This window comes from Nicotiana tabacum, chromosome 16 (assembly GCF_000715075.1).
Source record: "Nicotiana tabacum cultivar K326 chromosome 16, ASM71507v2, whole genome shotgun sequence".
NCBI lineage: Eukaryota > Viridiplantae > Streptophyta > Magnoliopsida > Solanales > Solanaceae > Nicotiana > Nicotiana tabacum.
In genome coordinates, this window is record NC_134095.1 from 121,317,691 (window position 1) to 121,338,764 (window position 21,074).

Consider the following 21,074-nt stretch of genomic DNA (forward strand, 5'->3'; position numbering starts at 1 on the left):
TAACAAACTTACTGCATAACCCATCTTTTCGATCATTCCCTTTACAACTTGACATAGTGTTGGTCTGGCCTGAAGAAGTCGACATTTGTCTTTTCAGTAATCGGATATTTATTTTGGAAAGCTTCCCTACGAGACTGTCTCCTAGTTAAAAAATAAATGAATCTACACTTACAAATAATAATAAGTAAAAGCAGCCAAGTTCCATCTCCCATGCATGCTGAAAGAAACAACAAAAAGAACCAACAAAAAAGGACAGATATCATATCTGATTCAAATGTCAAAACATTTCCTAAAGTTTGAGGAAAAGATATTGTATCCGATTTCCAGTGGAAGGGTAAACTATCTTTGCTTAGAATCACTTTCCTTCAACTTTCACTAATGAAAGTTCCTTGCAAAATCATCAAAATCGATTAAATTCACCCATGTAATTTCTAGTAGTCAACTAAAATCGGAAGAGGGTACCAAAATGCCTTTGTTGCTACAATTGATTGAGGTCCATCCAAGCTAATTAAACGGGTCTAGTTTTCTGTTTCAGTGAAATTTTGTTAGGAGAGTCTTCACTAATTACTCTACATGAAGCAAATACCCCTTTAAGCAAACTGACATAAGATAGGAAGGATGTATGACACCCACAACGTCGTTATCTTTAAATCCCCCAAAATCAGAAACAAAAAAACATGCACCTAAGTATTTCTTTCCAAATATACATATCAAAATAATATGAAATTCCAAACATGCATGTACAAAATGTAGTAAAAATTATTCAAAAACAATAGAAAAATCAACATCGAACAAAAAATGGACAGAATTTTCAAAGAAATTCAAAACAGAAAGTCAGAACACGGGCCAAGAAAGAAAGAACAGGGGAAAAAACTTACCAGACTTAAAACACATTAGAGGCTAGAAGATTGTAGCAAACAGAATGTAAAATCAGAAAAAGACAAAATGTATGAAAGAATTTTGAAAAAAAAAACCCAGAGGAATTTAAAAACTCACCTTGAACTGTTGAAGCAGTAAGAAGGTTGGGGTGAGCAACGAAAGAGAGAGAATTAGAGGAGTGAATAGATGGAAAAATATAGAAATACGGTGTATCTCATCGGCTGTATTATTTTGCGAACCATTAGGAGAAACAGAGGAACACAAATTATTTGGTGGTAAGCCTATTTTCCTCGCCTTTTATTTGGTTAATCGCCCGTAGCTTCAACTCATCTGAAGATTTGTTTATAGAATCATTTTTGGAAAAGATCGCCTTTACTGATCTGAAGAACACTTGACCTACAACGTTTTTACACAGTCAGTGGAACTAAATTGAGAGAAATCCTATTTATTTTTGCTCTGTATTTTCGTTTCATTAGCAGCTTTATCTCTCATTTTCCTTACCGGCGAATCGTCGGTTTCGAGATTGCTAGACACACGCCGACATTAGCAGCTGGGTTTTGGGTTCCTCTTTTAGCTGTACTGACCAAGGTTTTATTAGCATAGATCTAGGAAGTTAGCTCTCTAGAACATTCGCCATTGCCGAAATATTCGAAGCTCTCAACGGCCGGCAACTACTTCAGTGTCTGCAAGTATACACACACATACCTTCTTGCATTTTACTCTTCTCAGATTTGAATTTGAACTGACTTACGTTGACTAAGAGGAGAAGGTTAACATTAGCTAACAGGTCTTATAGTAGCTAAACCCAAGTTCTTTTTCCCTCGAAAATTGTTCTTGTTCTGTGATTCTTAGGCTTCCATTTCTTGTTTCTGTTCAAGATTTTTCTGGGTTTTCTGGAACCCATAACAGCCACCCGCCGCTATACGTTTTGAAAAGAGCAATCTTTGTTCTCTGTTTCCGTTGAAATTGAAAGAGAGCAACCTTTCTGCAGTGGTGCATCTGTTTCAATTGAAAAAGAGCAATTGTTTTGCTCTGCTTCTTTGCTTACCAGTGGTAGCGGTGATAGCTCCTTCTGATTTTTGGGTCGTGGTATTTTCTGTGTTTTCAGGAATTATCGGAGACAAGTTGGGCGCACAAGCACTAGCAAAGGAGAGCAACCTAGGCGAGTGTCAGCAAGGGTGGTAGGAAGTGGGCGGGAGCGTACAACTACATCGAGCACAGCAAATCAGCCACAGGTTTTGTTATCGAGAGTTGGTACCTCCTGTTTTACTGTTTCCCTTTTGGTGTTAGCTAAATTACTGTTACTTTACTTCGCAATAGTTAAACCTTTCAACTAGGATACTAGTTACCACGTGTTTCCTTCTAGTTTGATTTGTGTACGTTGTGCACTAGCGAGTCTTCTCTAGATTGTTGTAGGTGTAGTGGCTACAGTCTGGGATGATAGAATAAGGGCATGTCCTCGGGTGGGGCAGAGTGTGGGGCGGGGTTCAGGGGGTGGGTCGGGTAGCAGGGGAGGTAGAGGGGGCAAGGGAGCCTATAGGTTGACAATCGGGTCATGGAACATAGGTTCACTAACGAGTAAATCCATAGAGCTGGCGAAAATCCTGCAGAAGAGGAAGATTAATATAGCGTGTGTCCAGGAGACTAGGTGGGTCGGATCGAGGGCGAAAAACGTGGATGGGTATAAGTTGTGGTACTCTGGTGTCCTGAGGGGTAAGAATGGAGTGGGTATCCTGGTAGATAGCCATCTTAGGGAGGCCGTGGTAGAGGTCAGGCGGGTGAATGATAGGCTAATGACTATTAAGTTGGTGGTGGGTGAGGGTACTTTAAATGTCGTTAGCGCGTATGCACCACAAGCAGGCTTGGATGAGGATATTAAAAGGCAATTTTGGGAGGGGTTGGATGAGATTGTTCGTAGTATACCGCCTTCCGAGAGGTTATTCATAGGAGGAGATTTCAATGGTCATATTGGGTTATCTGCAGGTGGGTACACTGAGGTGCATGGCGGATGTGGTTTCGGAGAGCGGAACGGAGGGGGCATTGCGCTGTTGGACTTTGCCAAGGCTTTCGATCAAGTCATTGCAAACTCAAGTTTTACGAAGCGGGATGAACATTTGGTTACTTACCAAAGTTCGGTGGCGAAGACTCAGATTGACTATCTCCTCCTCAGGAGATGCGACAGAAGGTTGTGCGAGGACTGCAAGGTTATCCCAGGTGAGACCCTCTCAACGCAGCATAGGCTTTTGGTGATGGACATTTGTATTAGGATAAGGAGGAAGAAGAGGTCAGTACAAGGACGCCCCAAGATTAGGTGGGGCGCCTTAACTAAGGATAAAGCTAAAGAGTTGGAAGGAAGGTTATCGGCAATGGGAACTTGGAGAAGTAGTGGGGACGCAAACACAATGTGGTCGACGACGGCGGACTGTATAAGAAATGCGGCGAGAGAGGTGTTAGGGATATCTACGGGCCACTATGGTGGACACAAAGGAGATTGGTGGTGGAATGCAGTTGTCCAAGGTAAAGTGGAAGCAAAGAAGGCGGCTTACCTAAGGTTAGTAGGGAGCACTGACGAGGAGGAGAAGAGAGAGAACAGTCAAAGGTATAAGGTAGCTAGGAAGGAGGCGAAGATGGCAGTGATGGAGGCTAAGACGACAGCTTTTGCTCGTCTGTATGAGGAACTAAGGAACAAAGGTGGGGAGAAGAAGTTATTCCGACTCGCTAAGGCGAGAGAGAGGACAACTCGGGATCTGGTCCAAGTGCGGTGCATAAAAGATGATGACGGCAAAGTTTTGATGGGAGATGACCAGATTAAGAGGAGGTGGCAGACCTACTTTCATAAACTTCTAAGTGAAGAAGGGGATCAGGATATTATACTTGGGGAATCGAGGAATGCCGACAGTCACCATGAATTAAGTAATTGTAGGGACATTGAGATCGATGAAGTCATGAAGGCAATGCGTAAGATGAGAAGGGGCAGAGCTACCGGGCCAGACGAAATTCCGGTTGAACTGTGGAGGTGTGTGGGTAGAGCAGGCTTGGAATGGCTTACTGCATTGTTTAGTGTTATATTCAAGACTAATAGAATGCCTGAAGAGTGGAGGTGGAGTACAATGGTCCCGTTGTATAAGAACAAAGGTGATGTCCAGAGCTGTAACAACTATAGGGGCATCAAATTACTAAGTCATACCATGAAAGTTTGGGAGAGAGTGGTAGAAATGAGAGTGCGAAGGACGGTGTCTATTTCAGACAACCAGTTCGGGTTCATGCCGGGACGATCTACCATAGAAGCTATCCACCTTATTAGGAGGATGGTGGAACAGTACAGAGATAAGAAGAAGGATCTCCACATGGTGTTTATTGATCTGGAGAAAGCGTACGATAAGGTTCCTAGGAAGGTCTTATGGAGTTGCTTAGAGGATAAAGGGGTCCAGAATAACTATATTAGGGTGATTAAAGACATGTATAATGGAGCTAAGACTCGGGTTAGGGCAGTAGGAGGCGACTCTGAACACTTTCTAGTTATTACGGGGTTGCACCAAGGGTCTACGCTCAGCCCATTCCTATTTGCCCTGGTGATGGATGCACTGACTCATCATATTCAAGGGGAGGTTCCATGGTGCATGCTATTTGCTGATGACATTATTCTAATTGACGAGACAAGAGGCGGCGTCAACGAGAGGCTAGAGATTTGGAGACATGCTCTTGAGTCTAAAGGTTTCAAGTTGAGTAGGACGAAGACGGAATACCTCGAGTGCAAATTTGGAGTTGAGCCGATGGAAGCGGGAGTTGAAGTGAGGCTTGACTCTCAAGTCATTCCCTAGAGAGGTAGTTTCAAGTACCTTGGATCGGTTATTCAGGGGATCGGGGAGATTGACGAGGATGTCACACACCGTATAGGGGTGGGGTGGATGAAGTGGAGGTTAGCGTCGGGAGTCTTGTGTGACAAGAAAGTGCCACCGTTACTAAAAGGTAAGTTTTATAGAGCAGTGGTTAGGCCTGCCATGTTGTATGGAACTGAATGTTGGCCGGTAAAGAACTCACACATCCAGAAGATGAAAGTAGCAGAGATGAGGATGTTGAGGTGGATGTGCGGGCATACAAGGATGGATAAGATTAGGAATGAAGATATTCGAGAGAAGGTGGGTGTGGCCCCCATGGAGGATAAGATGCGGGAAGTAAGACTCAGATGGTTCGGGCACATTCAGAGGAGGAGCACTGATGCACCGGTGAGGAGGTGTGAGCGACTGGCTGTAGTGGGCACGCGGAGAGGTAGAGGAAGACCTAAGAAGTATTGGGGAGAGGTAATCAGACAGGACATGGCGCGACTTAGGATTACTGAGGACATGGCCCTTGATAGGAAATTATGGAGGTCGAGCATTAAGGTTGTAGGTTAGGGGAGAGTGTGAATATTTCTACAGCACAATAGAGTGAGACTATCCAGTTAGGAGTTAGACTAGGAATGTCATTGGTCGTCTATTGATGCAGGGCTTTACCTTCTAGTTGTACTATACCAACCATCTATTTCGTATTCCGTATTTCGTATTCTGTATTTCATATTTCATATCTCTTATATATTGTTGTTATTTTTATTACGCATTTTTATGGTACTAATATATCATCTCCTATTGCTTTTTTTGAGCCGAGGGTCTCCTGGAAACAGCCTCTCTACCCTTCGGGTTAGAGGTAAGATCTGCGTACACCTTACCCTCCCCAGACCCCACTTGTGGGATTATACTGGGTCGTTGTTGTTGTTGTTGGTGTAACTGAAATAGTGAAATCCATGTGGTTTGCTAAAGCCAAAAGTGTAATCTACGTGTTAATTCGCCAATAAGGTAGGCCTAAATATATAGTACCATTTACAGTGCCTTTTGTACAGCTAAAGAATGCAATGTTTGTGCACCTAAACTGCCACTTCTAAATTATAAATACATAAAAATAATGTCTGGCAAGAGTCGGAAATGTCAGTTGTCAGCTTAATAGAATAGGTCCCTATTACCATCAAGTTAAAATTGCTTTGGAATCCTTTGGTTGAAACACAAAGTTATATTAATTATCCCGAAATAATTTCGCATAATTATTTCACCCTTCCATAAAAAGAATATTATAATCCAGGGACAATTCAGAAATAAGTATACTGTAATTTTATCTCAACCAAACGTGAGATAAACTCATCTCAAATTTAATATCGAGATTAATTATCTCTTATCTCGCATACCAAATGAGCCCTTACTTTTCTAATTGTCTAAGTGTTATTACGGGTGGTGAATATATGAAATCTTTTCACTTTTAATTCGAATAAATTTCTAACCGAAAAGCGAGCTTGAATGGAACCCCAACCCTATGAAACTCAAACAACTATTCCTCCTAAACCGCCTGACATCAAGCTGATTTCTCAATCCATCAATGAAGAAGAAGAAGAAGAAGAAGAAGAAGAAGAAGAAGAAGAAGAAGAAGAAGAAGAAGAAGAAGAAGAAGAAGAAGAAGAAGAAGAAGAAGAAGGTAAAGGTAAATGGTCTTATAGGGACATGGTTACAGCTACCACTAATCTGACCTTCTCCCCATGAAGAAATCAATGCAACATCGAGTTGAACGAAACATGTCCCAATGTCCAATTTATTACAACCTCCAAACCAAGGCTTTAAATGGATTAACTTAACGGAAGAAGATAAAATCAGAATTTATGAGCCTTGGAAATTTTCGATCATTGTGAAACTCTTCGGAAAACGTATGCTACACCAATATTTGAAAAGGAAAATACAGGAATTATGAAAACCATCGTAAACTTTCTCCTTAATTGATCTAGGGGAGGATTTCTTTATCATAAAGTTTACAAAAAAGGAAAACATGGAAAGGGCACTCCACCAAGGTCCATGGTTTATCAGTGGATACCATCTATCCGTCATTAAATGGAAGCCCAATTTTGTAGCCTCCACGGAGAAACTAACTTCCACAACTATATGGATTAGATTGCCACAATTGCCAACCGGGTTCTATGATGGAAAGATTTTACAAAAGATTGGGAACTCCATCGGACGACTATTAAAAATAGATGTTTGCACATCAACTACAGTTAGGGGTCGTTATGCACGATTATGTGTAGAAATTTCACTTAATACCCCACTTGAATCCTTCATCCTCATAGGCAACCACAAATAAGCCATCCATTATGAGGGGGAAGGCCTACTATGCATCAAATGTGGAAGGTTGGGACACCCATGCCACCAATGCACTTTTCAGTCGGAGAATGCACAACAACATCACAAAATTGCACCTACGAAACAATGTGAGTCAGAGACAAATCAACAAGGCGAATGGCAAACGGTTTCTTTCAACAAAAATAGAAGTAAGACGCCATGGGTGAATACACATCCGGTAAGCAACTCTTCGCCTAAGGATAAGGCCCAAGGACCAGGTATTTCCGTATAACTCTTTAATACAAATACTGGTAAGTACATTGATACACAAACTCTTCAATACATATCTAAGGACTCCCAGAAAAATTCTAACACTAGTAAAGATTTTGGGAAGAATCCCATTTTGATTCAAAACCACTTTTCCTTACTAGAGGAGAAGCACACGGTTTTGGATAATAATAACCTAAAAGAAAAATAAAATAACCCAATAATTCCCCATGCACAAAGCCACCTGGACACTCTCTCAACTGACGTGGCAATGCATGATACTAACGTGCCAACACTCCACACTAATCACAACTTAGGCATGCAAATAGACAACTCTAAAGTTATCTTAAAGCCTAATCACCCTACTAAATCTACTAGCCCTCGCTTCTCTACAGTAATACTCAACCTCCTACCCCTTACTTACCGATCAAACTAACCAAAATCTTTCAATAGATTTTGCAGTGCAAGACCAACCAAAGCATGTAAAACACTTGGCTACTGAAAAACAAACAAACGGCCAACTGGCAAAACAAAAAATCCAATCCAATGAAACTAAATCAAACAACATCACTCCTTTAAAATCTGAAGGAACCTCAACGAACTCCATGCAAATTACCTACCAAATCATTACCCCTACCACCAATCCGAATACTCCTAGGGACAGTCTACCCCCCACGCCAATTGATACAAACTCTAACAATAACCTCTCTAAATACAATGCCTAGAATCCCAACCTCCATGAGAAGGAGAACAATACTAATTCAAATCTTGAGAAATTTAAGCAACCCTACAATGACAAACCAACAACAACCACCCAACCAGCCAATACAGCCTCAAATTATCTATGTCCAACCACCCCAGCCCCAGGACTACCAACCTCTGTCATGGATGGAAATGGGGTTGATGGGCCATGCGATATATTTCAAAAGTCAAGTGAATGGACAAGAAGCTGTAGTAATACTCCACAACACCCAATACCTTGCTCAACTAATCTCGGAGGGAATGGGTCTAGCAATGAGCAACTACTTGAACCAAATGTGTCTCAATAATATCCTCCATCCTCTTGCTCCCTCATTGACTCCAACCCTAGTTTAAACAATGATCAACCAGTGGAACATGCCTCCACATTTCAACCCTCTTCAACCATATCAACTACTCCCAGATATCCCCTTCTTTCCCTCAGAGATGTTAACTCATCTCAATCCAATCTTCATGCCATGGGAGATCAATCCCCAGCCCCAGGAGCAACCTGTCAATCCGACAAATCTTCAGAACCCCCCCCCCCAACCTCCCCATGCAGTACCAGAGACGGGCCATGCAGAGGCAGTAATGGAAGAAGAACAAGAGGAACCTCTCAATCCAATCTTAGAGCGAGTCCTAGAATTCGAAAACTTAGACGAAGTAAAAGTGTTTCTATTCAGGAAGATGCAGGAGAATAGGCATGTTCTCAACTGTCCCCTAGCACTCTACAAGTGCTCAATGGACATAAGGCCACCCCAAGATCCTACATTGGGGAACAGGGCCATGATCATAGTACCTGCACTAAGGAGGAACCCTATATTTCCAGAGGGGTGAGAGAGAATAGGGAGGCAGTGAACCATCAACCAATCTATCCAATGAATCATCCAACTAACATTATTATATGAAATATAAGGGGGGAAACAATGACAACTTCCGTAGAAATTTTAGAGAAATGTTGGATACCCATCATCCATGCATGGTTGCTTTACTTGAAACTAGGTTGGTAAATCATGAGAACTGGCTAGATGATTTTGGATTCTCTAAACTCATAAAAGTTCCAGCTAAAGGGCAATCAGGAGGGATAGTTGTTATGTGGAAGCATGAGGTAGTTTCTGTTCAAAATTTTACTCGTAGAAACCAAGAAATTCATGCCACCATTGAGGTACTCCCCACTCGTACCTCTTGGTTATTTTCCTCTATTTATGCTAATACTAATTATAAATGTAGGAATATTCTCTGGGATAATCTTGAAAACATTGCTAAGTTCTACAAAGGGCCTTGGTTAATAGGGGGACTTCAATGACATTACTAGCTCAAATGAGAAATTTGGGGGGAGGCCTATAAACTCTAATAGGGTAGATTTCCTTTTGTCTAAGTTAGATAAGTGCAATGTCAAAGACCTAGGTTTTAAAGGTTGTAAGTATACTTGGTCAAATAACAGACATAGGAATAAAGGTTTGATCATGGAAAGGCTTGATAATGCTCTAGGAAATGATTCATGGTGTGACCTATTCCCAAATCACTCCATTTTTCATTTACCAAAGACTCACTCTGATCACTCCCCTATCCTAGTTGAGTTGATCCCAAAAAAATGTGGTCACTATAACCAACCTTTTAGGCTGGAAACTTTCTAGTGCAAACATCCAGATTTTGTCAATGTCGTAAGAAAAAATTGGACTAATTCAGACTATCTTGCGGCTAGTAATTCCTTCATCCAAAATGTTAAAATCTGGAAACACAAAACATTTGGTGATATAATGGGGAAAAAAAAGAAAAATACTTGCAAGACTTCAAGGTATACAAAATTCTAGAAATTACACAAGTAGCATCTTCCTCCAAAACCTAGAACAAAATCTTAAAAGGGATTATAATGATATTCTTAGGATTGAGGAGGATTATTGGAAACTTAGATCCAAAGTTATGTGGCTTAATAACGGGGATGCGAATACAAAAGTTTTTCACATCTCTGCCACAAATAGACGTAAAAGAAATAAAATTCTCCTTTTTAAGGATGAATCAGGTAACTGGATAAATGACCATGCCTCTTTATCCTCACATGTCCTTAACTACTTTACAAAAATTTTCACCACCTCTCAAGTTAGCACCAATTGGAAAGAACCTAATAATATTCCCCTTGGTAATACACAACTTGATCTTACTTCACTGGATGCTCCATTACTTGATATTGAGATAAAAAAGGCTATCTTTTCTTTTAAGCCATTTAAAGCACCGGGGCCGGATGGTCTCCATCCCTTTTTATACCAAAAATATTGGAAAATTATGGGTCACGCAGTGACAAAAATCTGTCATGATATCTTCAATACTCAAAAATTACCTAGTGATATTAACAAAACATTCCTTTGTTTAATTCCCAAAATTCCAAATGCTAATAACATTAAAGATTTTCGCCCGATCGGACTTTGTAATACGATCTATAAAGTCATTACTATGATTTTGGCAAATCGTATCAAACCTTTCCTTGAAAAAATCATTAGCCCCTTTCAAACTAGTTTTATGCAAAATAGGAGAGCATCGGATAATGCCCTAACCATCCAAGAACTAGTCTCCAACCTTAGGAAATTACAAGGGAAGGAAGGTCACATGTTGATTAAAATAGACTTAGAGAAAGCTTTTGATCGGATTGAATGGTCTTTTATCTATCGTGCCCTTAGATTCTTTAACTTCCACCCAAAATTCACTAGACTTCTTATGAATTGTATCACAACCAGCTCTATAGCAGTGTTAGTCAATGGCTCCACCACATCCTTTTTTGAACTAAGTAGGGGTATACGTCAACGAGATCCTTTATCTCCCTACATCTTCATTCTTAGCCTTGAACTGTTAACTAGATACATTGAGTATCAAGTTGACATCCATAACTGGGATACTATCACAATTGGTAGGAAAAGTACTAGTTTCTCCCATTTATTTTTTGCGGATGATTTAACTTTTATGGCTAAAGCTAACACAAAATCCTGCTTAGCTATTAAATCAACTATTGAGTTGTTTTGCTCCCTTTTTCGGGCAAAGTGTAAATCACTCTAAATCCAAAGTTCTTTTCTCCAAATATTGTACGCCTGACATTACCAAAGGAATCACTAATATGTTGGGCATAAAAAAAAGTGACCACTTTTGCATTTACTTAGGCTTTCCTATACTTAATAGAAACCCCAGACCAAATGACTACCTTTTCATAATTGAAAAAATGATGTCCAGACTTACATCCTGGAAAATGAGATTTATGAACATAGCAGGTCGCACAACACTGGCCAAGGCTTGTCTCAACTCTATTCCGAATTACTATATGCAATATACACTTCTACCAAAATAAACTCAAAAGTATATTGACAAAATTCAGAGAGATTTTATATGGGGCACTAATGATGATAAAAAAAGGATTCATCTAATCAAAAATTTGGGTTCATTCCGAGTTGATTTGATATGTTTCGCCGTGAGTTTTGGAAGTCGAAAGTTCGAAAGTTCATTAAGTTTGATTTGAGGTGCATTTCGTCGTTTCAATATTGTTATATGTGTTTTGAGGCCTCGAGTAAGTCCGTATTATGATATGGAACTTTTTGGTATGTTTAGACGGGGTCCAAGGGGTTCAGGTGAGTTTCGGATAGATTTGGGTTGTGTTGCGCTCGTTTTTCTTATGTTTCGACGTCGTTTCTTCAAGCATAAATGGTACCACATTGAACAAATGAGCTCCGATTTATGATTTTATTGAAACATTAGATCTGTATCGTAATTATGGAGTCATAGCAAAAAGAATCGTCAAATTGGGACATCGTATAAGGATTTTATGGTCATTTTACTAAGAATTTGGGTTGCCAGATTAATTACGAAATTGTCACTACTGTGTATTTAAAAATCTGTACTATTTTCAAATATTGAAACCAACATATCTCCTTTAATATAAGGTCAAATGGAGTGATTCAAGAGCCTACGTTGACCAGAATTTCACAAGGAATCTATTGGAGGCATCAAAAGAGAGTTTCGAGATCTTTTAGCACAAGAAACGAGGCAGAACAATGTTAAAAATGAGGGTTTTGTGCATTTAACATATTTTGAGTTGGGGAGGTCGGAATTGGGCAATTTTTCGAGGTGCCTTTCAGCATATGAATTGGGGTAAGTGTTTTTACTCGGTTTTGGTTATATTTCATGAATCAATCTTCGATTTAGTTTTTGGATGATGAATTTTAAAGAAGAAATTGAGGGTTTTGGCCTAAAGTTTCATAATATGAAATTTTTGAGTTTTGAACACCGATTTGGAGTAGTATTTGAGTGAAACTAGTAGGTTGAACTCGTAATTGAATGTGTTGATGGATTTTGTGAGTTTTGTCAGGTTCCGAGATGCGGGGCCGGATTGCGCTTTTTGGCCGATTTTGGGCTTTTGATTAAAAATTCAAACTTTTTTGATTGGCATTGGTTCCTTTGGCACTGTTTGATGTATTTGAGTTGTTTTTTATTAGTTTCGAGCCACTCGGAGGTCGGAACGCGCGTGATGGGATTCATGGAGCATCGCTTGGCTTGCTCGATGACGGAATTGGCTTGTTTAAGATAAGTAACTCTTTTAAACTTAGTGCCGAGGGTATAAAATCATGAATTATGTGCAATGTGATTGGTGTTAAGGTGACGCACATGCTAGGTGACAGGCGTATAGGCGTGCACCCTGTGAGTTGTGACTCTGTTATTTCCAGGGCACTGAATAGTGGCCTTATTTTATTGATATATGTGTTTTCACCATGTGATAAGATAAATGAGCTATACATCATGCTAGATATCATGTTTAGGTTTTAGGCTGATAATATTGGGACCCATAGTGGTCGTTTCTTGCTGTTATCTCATTGAATTCATTCATATTTCATACTCAGACACATTCATGCATTCATATCATATTTGAGTCTTAGTTGCTACTTATTGATACATCATATCATTGTTCCAGATCAGTTTTCATGACATTGTGAGCCCGTGGGTAAGACTGGAGAGATTGATGACTAAGTGAGGCCGATAGCTTGATTATGATTGACAGTTATGGGATTGGGCTTCACGACGTATCAGATTATCTATTATGCCTTCGTTGGCTTGTTATAGCGCTTGGGCTGAAGGAGCCCCTCTGGAGTCTACACACCCCAGTGAGCGCGGATGATATTATTGAGGGATGGATTTCCCTAGACATGGATCTGTCCGAAGTACTTGACTACATTCAGGGATGGATCTTCCCTTGGTATGGAGATGGATCTTCAACATGAGGCTGGATTGGCATGTTTCCTCGGTACTAGGTGCCTTATAGTCAGTAATGTATATATTCTGGGATAGATCTTCCCTTGGCCATATGGGCCATATATAATACCGAGTGGTTGATTATGATGAGTGGAAGGTATGATATAGTGAGGTTGATTACTCTGAAAGTGTGCGTACATGATTCATATATGAGATACATGACATTGGCATGTATATATGGCATACATGCATAGAGATACATTTTCCTCATGTTGTATGATATCCCGTCATTTATGACATTTTACACACATTGATATGTGGTCGTAGAGGGGTATCTCACACTTGCTATCTAGAAAGAAAATAAAAATCTTATTTACTATTAAAAGGGATTTTGAAAAAGAAAATACAGTTTTTTAAACTATCTCATATTTCACGACGTTTTCGGTAAAGAATTTAAATTTTACTAATACTCATGAAAAAGGTGGAACTATTTTGGGAAAACTGTGAAAAAGCTAAACATTTTATCTCTGAGTTACTTCCTTATTTATATGCTTTACATTGTTATGAACTGTTATTGGATATTGGTGTTGGACTCGACCTATGTTCCAACTCGTCACTTCTTTCAACCTAATGTTAGGTTTGTAACTTTTTGAGTACATGGGGTCGGTTGTACTCATACTGCACTTTCTGCATATTACATCAGATCCCGGATACCAATGTTGCTGCATTCGATGGTTGCTGGATTTGAAGGTGTACCTGCATCCTTGATGTAGCTGCCTCTTGTTCATGGTAGTCTAAAACTCTATTTATGTATTTTTAAATAGAAGATGTATTTTCTTCATATCGTTTTTGTGGAGTCTATTCTTAGAAGCTCATGATTTGTACTACCACTCCTTGGGAAATGTATAAGATTTAGATAATTCCTCTGTTTAATGGATTATTAAGTTAAATGGAAATGAATAATTGTTAATTGGCTTACCTAGCGGGTTGGGTTAGGTGCCATCACGACTAGTGGATTTTGGGTCGTGACAGATGATCAGAGCTCTAGGTTTATAGGTTCTACAAGTCATGAGCAAGTGTCTAGTAGAGTCTTGCGGATCGGTATGATGACGTCCATACCTATCTTCGAGAGGCTACAGGGAATTTAGGATGTACTTCCCATCTTTCTTTCCTTATTGTGCGACACTAATTCAGCTTGAAGCGTAATCCTTTGAATTCCTTCCACGTATTTGTATGTGCACTTGAGCTCTTGGTATCATCTGTGCATCGACAGCTTATGATTCCATGAAAGAGGTGCGAGATGTAATTTCGGTGTGCTGATGGTGGGCCAGTTTGGAGGACTTGAGGCTGGGTTTTGACTGTAGCTTGAGCACTGAGGTATTGATTGTGTGAGCATGTGCTTTTGGATTTAAATGTCTGGAAGTGTCCCTATTAGTGGAATTTATGGTTGGATGGCTACGTGATGAGTATGATGTGACTGTGAGATATGTTCATATGATTTGATTGTGACAAGAAGGGTTTGCTTGAGTTGTAGAAATAACTATTTGGTGCTTGATTTTCATCTTGATTTGATGTATTGTCTCGAGTTATGGGTGTGTTGAAGGATCCTTTTCATGTTGTTTAGTTGCGGAGTGGAGTAGATTTTCATGTCGTAACATGAGTTTAGACTCAGGAAGATTAAGTGGTTGCATAATAGTTATGATTGTAGAAGGGTATAGAAAGATGTCAGTTTGAGGCTAAGTAGGTGGATTATATCCTACGGGATGTCCTGAGGTTGTGTGATTCCTATGTTGTTTTGTTGAGAGTTATCTTTTACTAGTGAATTATATTAGTGCAATTTGAGTTTGGATCGCTTGTGAAAGTTGGCTTGACTGTTAGGAGGATGAATACGAGATTTGCAAATGATTTAAGGTATTATATGGTTTGTGTTACATGATCTTAGAAAGGATTTAGTTGAATCCTATTACTGTGTTATGACAGTATAGGGGTGGCTATTCTAAGTTATCAGATGCTTTATTCCTTAGCTGTGAGCCAAGTGGGGGAGTTTGCTATTGACGGGTTGATTGCACGATTATGTGTTGTATTGGTTTCAGTTTAAGGTATACTGGTAAATCAGTTATGGCTTATAGAGGTTGAGATCGAGGATGACTCGAGTAAGGGAAATTTTGGATAAGGGTTGTGTCATGCTTTATGGGTATATGAGAAACATTGGATGATTGAGTTGTTATTTTTAAAAGATGTAGTGTGCATGAAGTAGGGATTCACCTGATTGCTTAGAAGAGTGGATTACTTCCTTGGGTGTTGTTGTGCTAATGGGGAACATGTCATTCGGTTCGTTTGATCAGTTTAATTGAAATTTGAGTAGAGTGGAAGACTCTCAAGAATGGTTCTAATGGATGTAAGATCTAAATGTGGCAATTGAGAATTTTGCAGATTTGTACATGGCTAGAATCGGAGGGATACATTGGATTGTGTCGAGACTCACAGTATTTCTATATCATTATGGATTCTACATTCAGTATCAGGAAGGTAAAATGAACAGCTTTAAATTCACGAAAGTCTCTTCAGAGTGGGTATCTCGGTTGTGGTACTTTTAGGGTGATTAAGAGAGCATTCAACGGCTTGTGAGCCTTAGGGCGGTTTACTTTATGCTAATGTCTCGTGTGGTTAGTCTTGGTTGAGAACTGTAGTATTATGGCAAGGAAAAGTATCAATTTGAAGGTAATTCAGAAGGAACTAGGATAAATAGGACAACTGGGTAGTAGGTTGGATCGGCATGGTAATGGATACGATTGGCTTTTGTGGTCCTTATAAGGTAGTGAGTTTCTACAGGTGTTTTGTGGTGGTACTCTTGGGTTTTGGTGGCCTACGTGGCTTGGTTGAGTTAGAGAGATTTAGTTCTGATGGTTTGGTTATGTGCCAATGGGTTTCGGAGAGTTCTCGATGGTTTCTACCATAGTTTGAGATGTATATTTTCTACTGGCATGAGGAGCATGTGATGTATAGTGAATTTCTCCTGATGAAATCAAATGGAAAGTTCTTTGCTAATTGAGTGAGTAGTTGCTTATGACTCGGAGTGGATTACAAAGTTCTTATATTTTTCGTATGATGGCATAATATATGCAATATGTTGTGTAGGATTGAGATTTACATGTGTAAGATCACGGTTCAGTTTTAAAGGGGATGTCATGAGTCCTCAGGCAACATGGACAGTTTCAGATGACTAAATGATATTACTATTAGCTATGGATTGATGAGAGTGTAAGTTTCAGAAGGGGCACTATATTTTGATTTATGAATGCTTTATTGGTATTGTGATACTCGCTTGGTTGATTGATTGCTGATATTCAGATTTTTCTATATGGCACAAAAGAAATATATAAGTATTCCTCGTGGGATGATCGTGTATGAGAGATGTGTTAGACATTCGAGTGGTGTAGTAGGGATCAGATAAGGTGATTTATGTGTTCTATGAATTTGGAGAACGGGAGTTCTCAAAAATAGATTGTTTTGTGGTTGTGGACTGTGAAGATGTGGACAAAGCTATACAGATGATAGTATGTGTTATGATTCAGTCATTGTTGACTTTCGGATGATTATTTATCTATTTGTGGATGACTAGAGTTGATTTGGGGTTCCATTGGTTGACTCCGAACTGCTATTGTTGGGAGAGGTGCCATTCAATTGTTGTTGAACTTATTTTTGTTCTAAAATGATCTGTGAGTTACTCTTTTATGTTACGAGGAGTTGTGAATCGTTGCTTATATGCACACATGATGCAGTTCTATTTGGGCTTATAGTAGGAATTTGAGCAAGATGAGTATTCGAGTATTGCGTGATTGATTGTGTGTTGTCTATGTTCTTTTCGGATGGTGGCATTGTGTTAATTGCTCTCCGTGGTTGTGGTAATGCACTTTGGGTTCTTGATGTCGAATTTCGAATGGTTATGGGTTTTGAGCAGGGTGGCTCGAGGTATATAATACAGACCAGCATTTGGATGGGATCACACATTGTAGCGGAGTTATGTAGAGGTATGACCCTTTGTGATAGATTCGTGAGTTTTGGTTCTGTGGTGTGTGATGGGTTCTTAGCATTGCATCGTGGTGATACCCGTTGAGCTTGCGGAAAGGTTCTCTTGTTTGATGTCATTTTCCATGAATGAGTACATTTGGGATGTTGCTATTGGGTGCACGAATTGCATAGGTTATGGTTTTGGATTGTATTGATGTATCATGTCACTAGAGTGGTCGTGTTGGATGTGATGAGGTCATCGTACCTAGAATGGGTGCTATCGAATCTGATTGCGGTATATTTGGAAGGATGTTGTTGCTGATCGGCTTAGAAAATTTCTACTGTTCCTATCGAAGGAGAGGGAGTTCCACAACTTGTTAATGTGATGTATGGTTATGAGTTTCTGTGTGTTTCTTTCAACATTGGAATTATATGAAGGAGTTAGAATGAGACTTTGTTTGATAAGAGGTTTATTACCGGTATTGGGTTGTTTTGAGCAGCTACTGTGATTAGAAGTTATCGCTATGAATGTTTGAGTTATATGGTATATCATATGATTTTATCTTGAGTTATGACAATGGCTTGATACGGCTTGTTCAGACTTATTCAGTGTGTAGATGCGAGATTGTGATCTTATAGAAAATTTCGGATGTGGAAATTGGATTCTAGGGCTTATAGGCTAGGTTGGATTAAGAAATTTCACTTATGTTGTGTTATCAGATCTATATGGGATAAGATGATGTGGGATTACCCCCAGGTATATGCATAGTGAGGTAACACGACGATTTGATGGCTTTTGAAACAACTCTGAGCACATTCGAGGACGAGCATATGTTTAAGTGTGGGAGAATGTAATGACCCGACATGTCGTTTTGAGCATTTGCACTTTGATTTGTAGTTTGGGGGCACGAGTAGCTCCGTATGATATATTAGGACTTGTGTGCAAAATTTAGGTTCATTCCAAGTTGATTTGATATGTTTCGGCGTGAGTTTTGGAAGTCAAAAGTTCGAAAGTTCATTAAGTTTGATTTGAGGTGCATTTCGTCGCTTCGATATTATTATGTGTGCTTTGAGGCCTCGAGTAGGTCCGTATTATTATATGAAACTTTTTGATATGTTTAGACGGGGTCCTGAGAGGCTCAGGTGAGTTTCAGATAGGTTTAGGTTGTGTTGTGCTCGTTTTTCTTATGTTTTGATGTCGTTTCTTCAATCATAAATGGTACCACATTAAACAAATGAGCTCTGATTTATGTTTTTATCGAAACATTAGATCCGTATTGTAATTACGGAGCCATAGAAAAAAAGAATCGTCAAATTTGGACAACGTATGTGAATTTTATGGTCATTTTACTAAGAATTTGGGTTGCCAGATTAATTACGAAATTGTCACTGCTGCGTATTTAAAAATCTGTACTATTTCCAAATGTTGAAACCAACATATCTCCTTCAATATAAGTTCAAATGGAGTGATTCAAGAGCCGAACTTGACTAGAATTTCACAAGAAATCCATTGAAGGTATCAAAAGTAAGTTTAGAGATCTTTTGGCACAATAAACGAGGCAGAACTGTGTTAAAATGAGGGTTTTGTGCATTTAACATATTTTGAGTTGGGGAGCTCGGAATTGGGCAATTGTTTGAGGCGCTTTTCAGCATATGAATTGGGGTAAGTGTTCTCTACTCGGTTTTGGTTATATTTTATGAATCTATCTTCGATTTAGCTTTTGGTTGATGAATTTTAAAGAAGAAATTGAGGGTTTTGACCTAAAGTTTCATAATATGAATTTTTGAGTTTTGAACACCGATTCAGAGTAGGATTTGAGTGAAACCAGTATGGTTGAACTTGTAATTGAATGGGTTGACGGATTTTGTGAGTTTTGTCGGGTTTCGAGGTGCGGTCCTAGGTTGGGCTTTTTTGGCCGATTTTGGGTTTTTGATTAATGATTCGACTTTTTTCGATTGAAATTGGTTCCTTTAGTATTGTTTGATGCATTTGAGTTGTTTTTTATTAGTTTCGAGCCATTCGAAGGTCGGAACATGCGTGATGGGATTCTTGGAGCATCGCTTGGCTTGCTCAGTATCGGAATTGGCTTGTTTAAGATAAGTAACTCTTCTAAAATTAGTGTTGAGGGTATAAAATCCTGAATTATGTTATTGGTGTTGAGGTGACGCACATGCTAGGTGACGGGCCTGTGGGCATGCATCTTGTGAGTTGTGACTCTGTTGTTTCTAGGGCACTGAATAGTGGCCCTATTTTATTGATATCTGTCTTTTCACCATGTGATAAGATAAATGAGTTGTACATCATGATAGATATCATGCTTTGGTTTTATGCTGATAATGTTGGGACTCATAGTGGTCGTTTCTTGCTGTTATCTCATTGAATTCATTGATATTTTGTACTTAGTCACATTCATGCATTCATATCATATTTGAGTCTCCGTTGTTACTTATTGATACATCATATCATTATTTCGGATACGTTTTCATGATATTGTGAGCCCATGGGTAAGACTAGAGAGATTGATGACTGAGTGAACCTGAGAGCCTGATTATGAGTGATAGTTATGGGATCGTGCTGCATGCCTCAGCAGATTATTGATTATGCCTTCGTTGGCTTGTTATAGCGCTTGGGCTGAAGGAGCCCTTTCGGAGTCTACACACCCCAGTGAGTGTGGATGATATTATTGAGGGATGGATTTCCCTGGACATGGATTTGTCCGAAGTACTTGATTACATTCAGGGATGGATCTTCCCTTGGTATGAACATGGATCTTCTCCATTCCCTTGGTATGGAGATGGATCTTCTCCATGAGGCTGGATTGGCCTGTTTCCTCAGTACTAGGTGACTTATAGTCAGCGATGTATATATTTTGGGATGGATCTTCCCTGGGCCATATACAGTACCGAGTGGTTGATTATGATGAGTGGAAGGTGTGATATAGTGAGGTTGAGTACTCTAAGAATGTGCGTACATGATTCATCTATGAGATACATGACATTGGCATGCATATATGACATACATGCATATAGATACATTTTCCTCATGCTGTACGATATCCCGTCATTCATGACATTTTACATACAGTGATATGTGGTCATAGAGGGGTATCTCACACTTGCTATCTGGAAAGAAATAAAGCATCTTATTTACTATGAAAAGGGGTTTTGGAAAAGAAAATATAGTTTTATTAAACTATCTCATATTTCACGACGTTTTCGGTAAAGAATTTGAGTTTTCACTAATACTCTTGAAAGGTAGAACCATTTTGGGAAAACTGTGAAAAAGCTAAACACTTTATCTCTGAGTTACTTCCTTATTTATATGCTTTACATTGTTATAAACTGTTATTGGATATTGGTGTTGGACCCGACCTATGTTCTAACTCATCACTACTTTCAACCTGAGATTAGGTTTGTCACTTTTTGAGTACATGGGGTCGGTTGTACTCATATTGCACTTCCTGCACATTGCATGCAGATACCGGATGCCGATGTTGATGTGTTCGATGGTTGCTGGATTTGAAGGTGTACCTGCGTCCTTGATGTAGCTGCCTCTTGTTCATGGTAGCCTTAGCTTTATAAAACTCTATTTATGTACTTTTAAAACAGAAGATGTATTTTCTTCATATCAGCTTTGTGGAGTCTATTCTTAGAAGCTCATGATTTGTACTACCAGTCCTTGGGAAATGTATAAGATTTAGATAATTCCTTTGTTTAATGGATTATTAAGTTACATGGAAATGGATAATTGTTAATTGGCTTACCTAGCCGATTGGTTTGGTGCCATCACGACTAGTGGATTTTGGGTCGTGACACCAA

At 39.3% G+C, this 21,074-nt stretch overlaps 1 long non-coding RNA gene across 3 annotated transcripts; it reads left to right on the top strand.

Annotated features, from left to right (window-relative positions):
• Positions 1-225: 225 nt before the first annotated feature.
• Positions 226-20,996, top strand: LOC107785446 (uncharacterized). Of its 3 annotated transcripts, none has more exons than XR_012700261.1 (5): positions 226-1,154; positions 1,988-2,114; positions 12,494-13,401; positions 13,948-14,033; positions 20,734-20,996. It is a non-coding gene; the product is annotated as an uncharacterized LOC107785446 (long non-coding RNA). The 3 variants fall into 3 exon arrangements; XR_012700262.1 differs by lacking the exon at positions 20,734-20,996 and adding an exon at positions 19,265-19,992 and having other exon boundaries at positions 1,988-2,133; XR_012700259.1 differs by lacking the exon at positions 20,734-20,996 and adding an exon at positions 19,265-19,992.
• Positions 20,997-21,074: the final 78 nt, after the last annotated feature.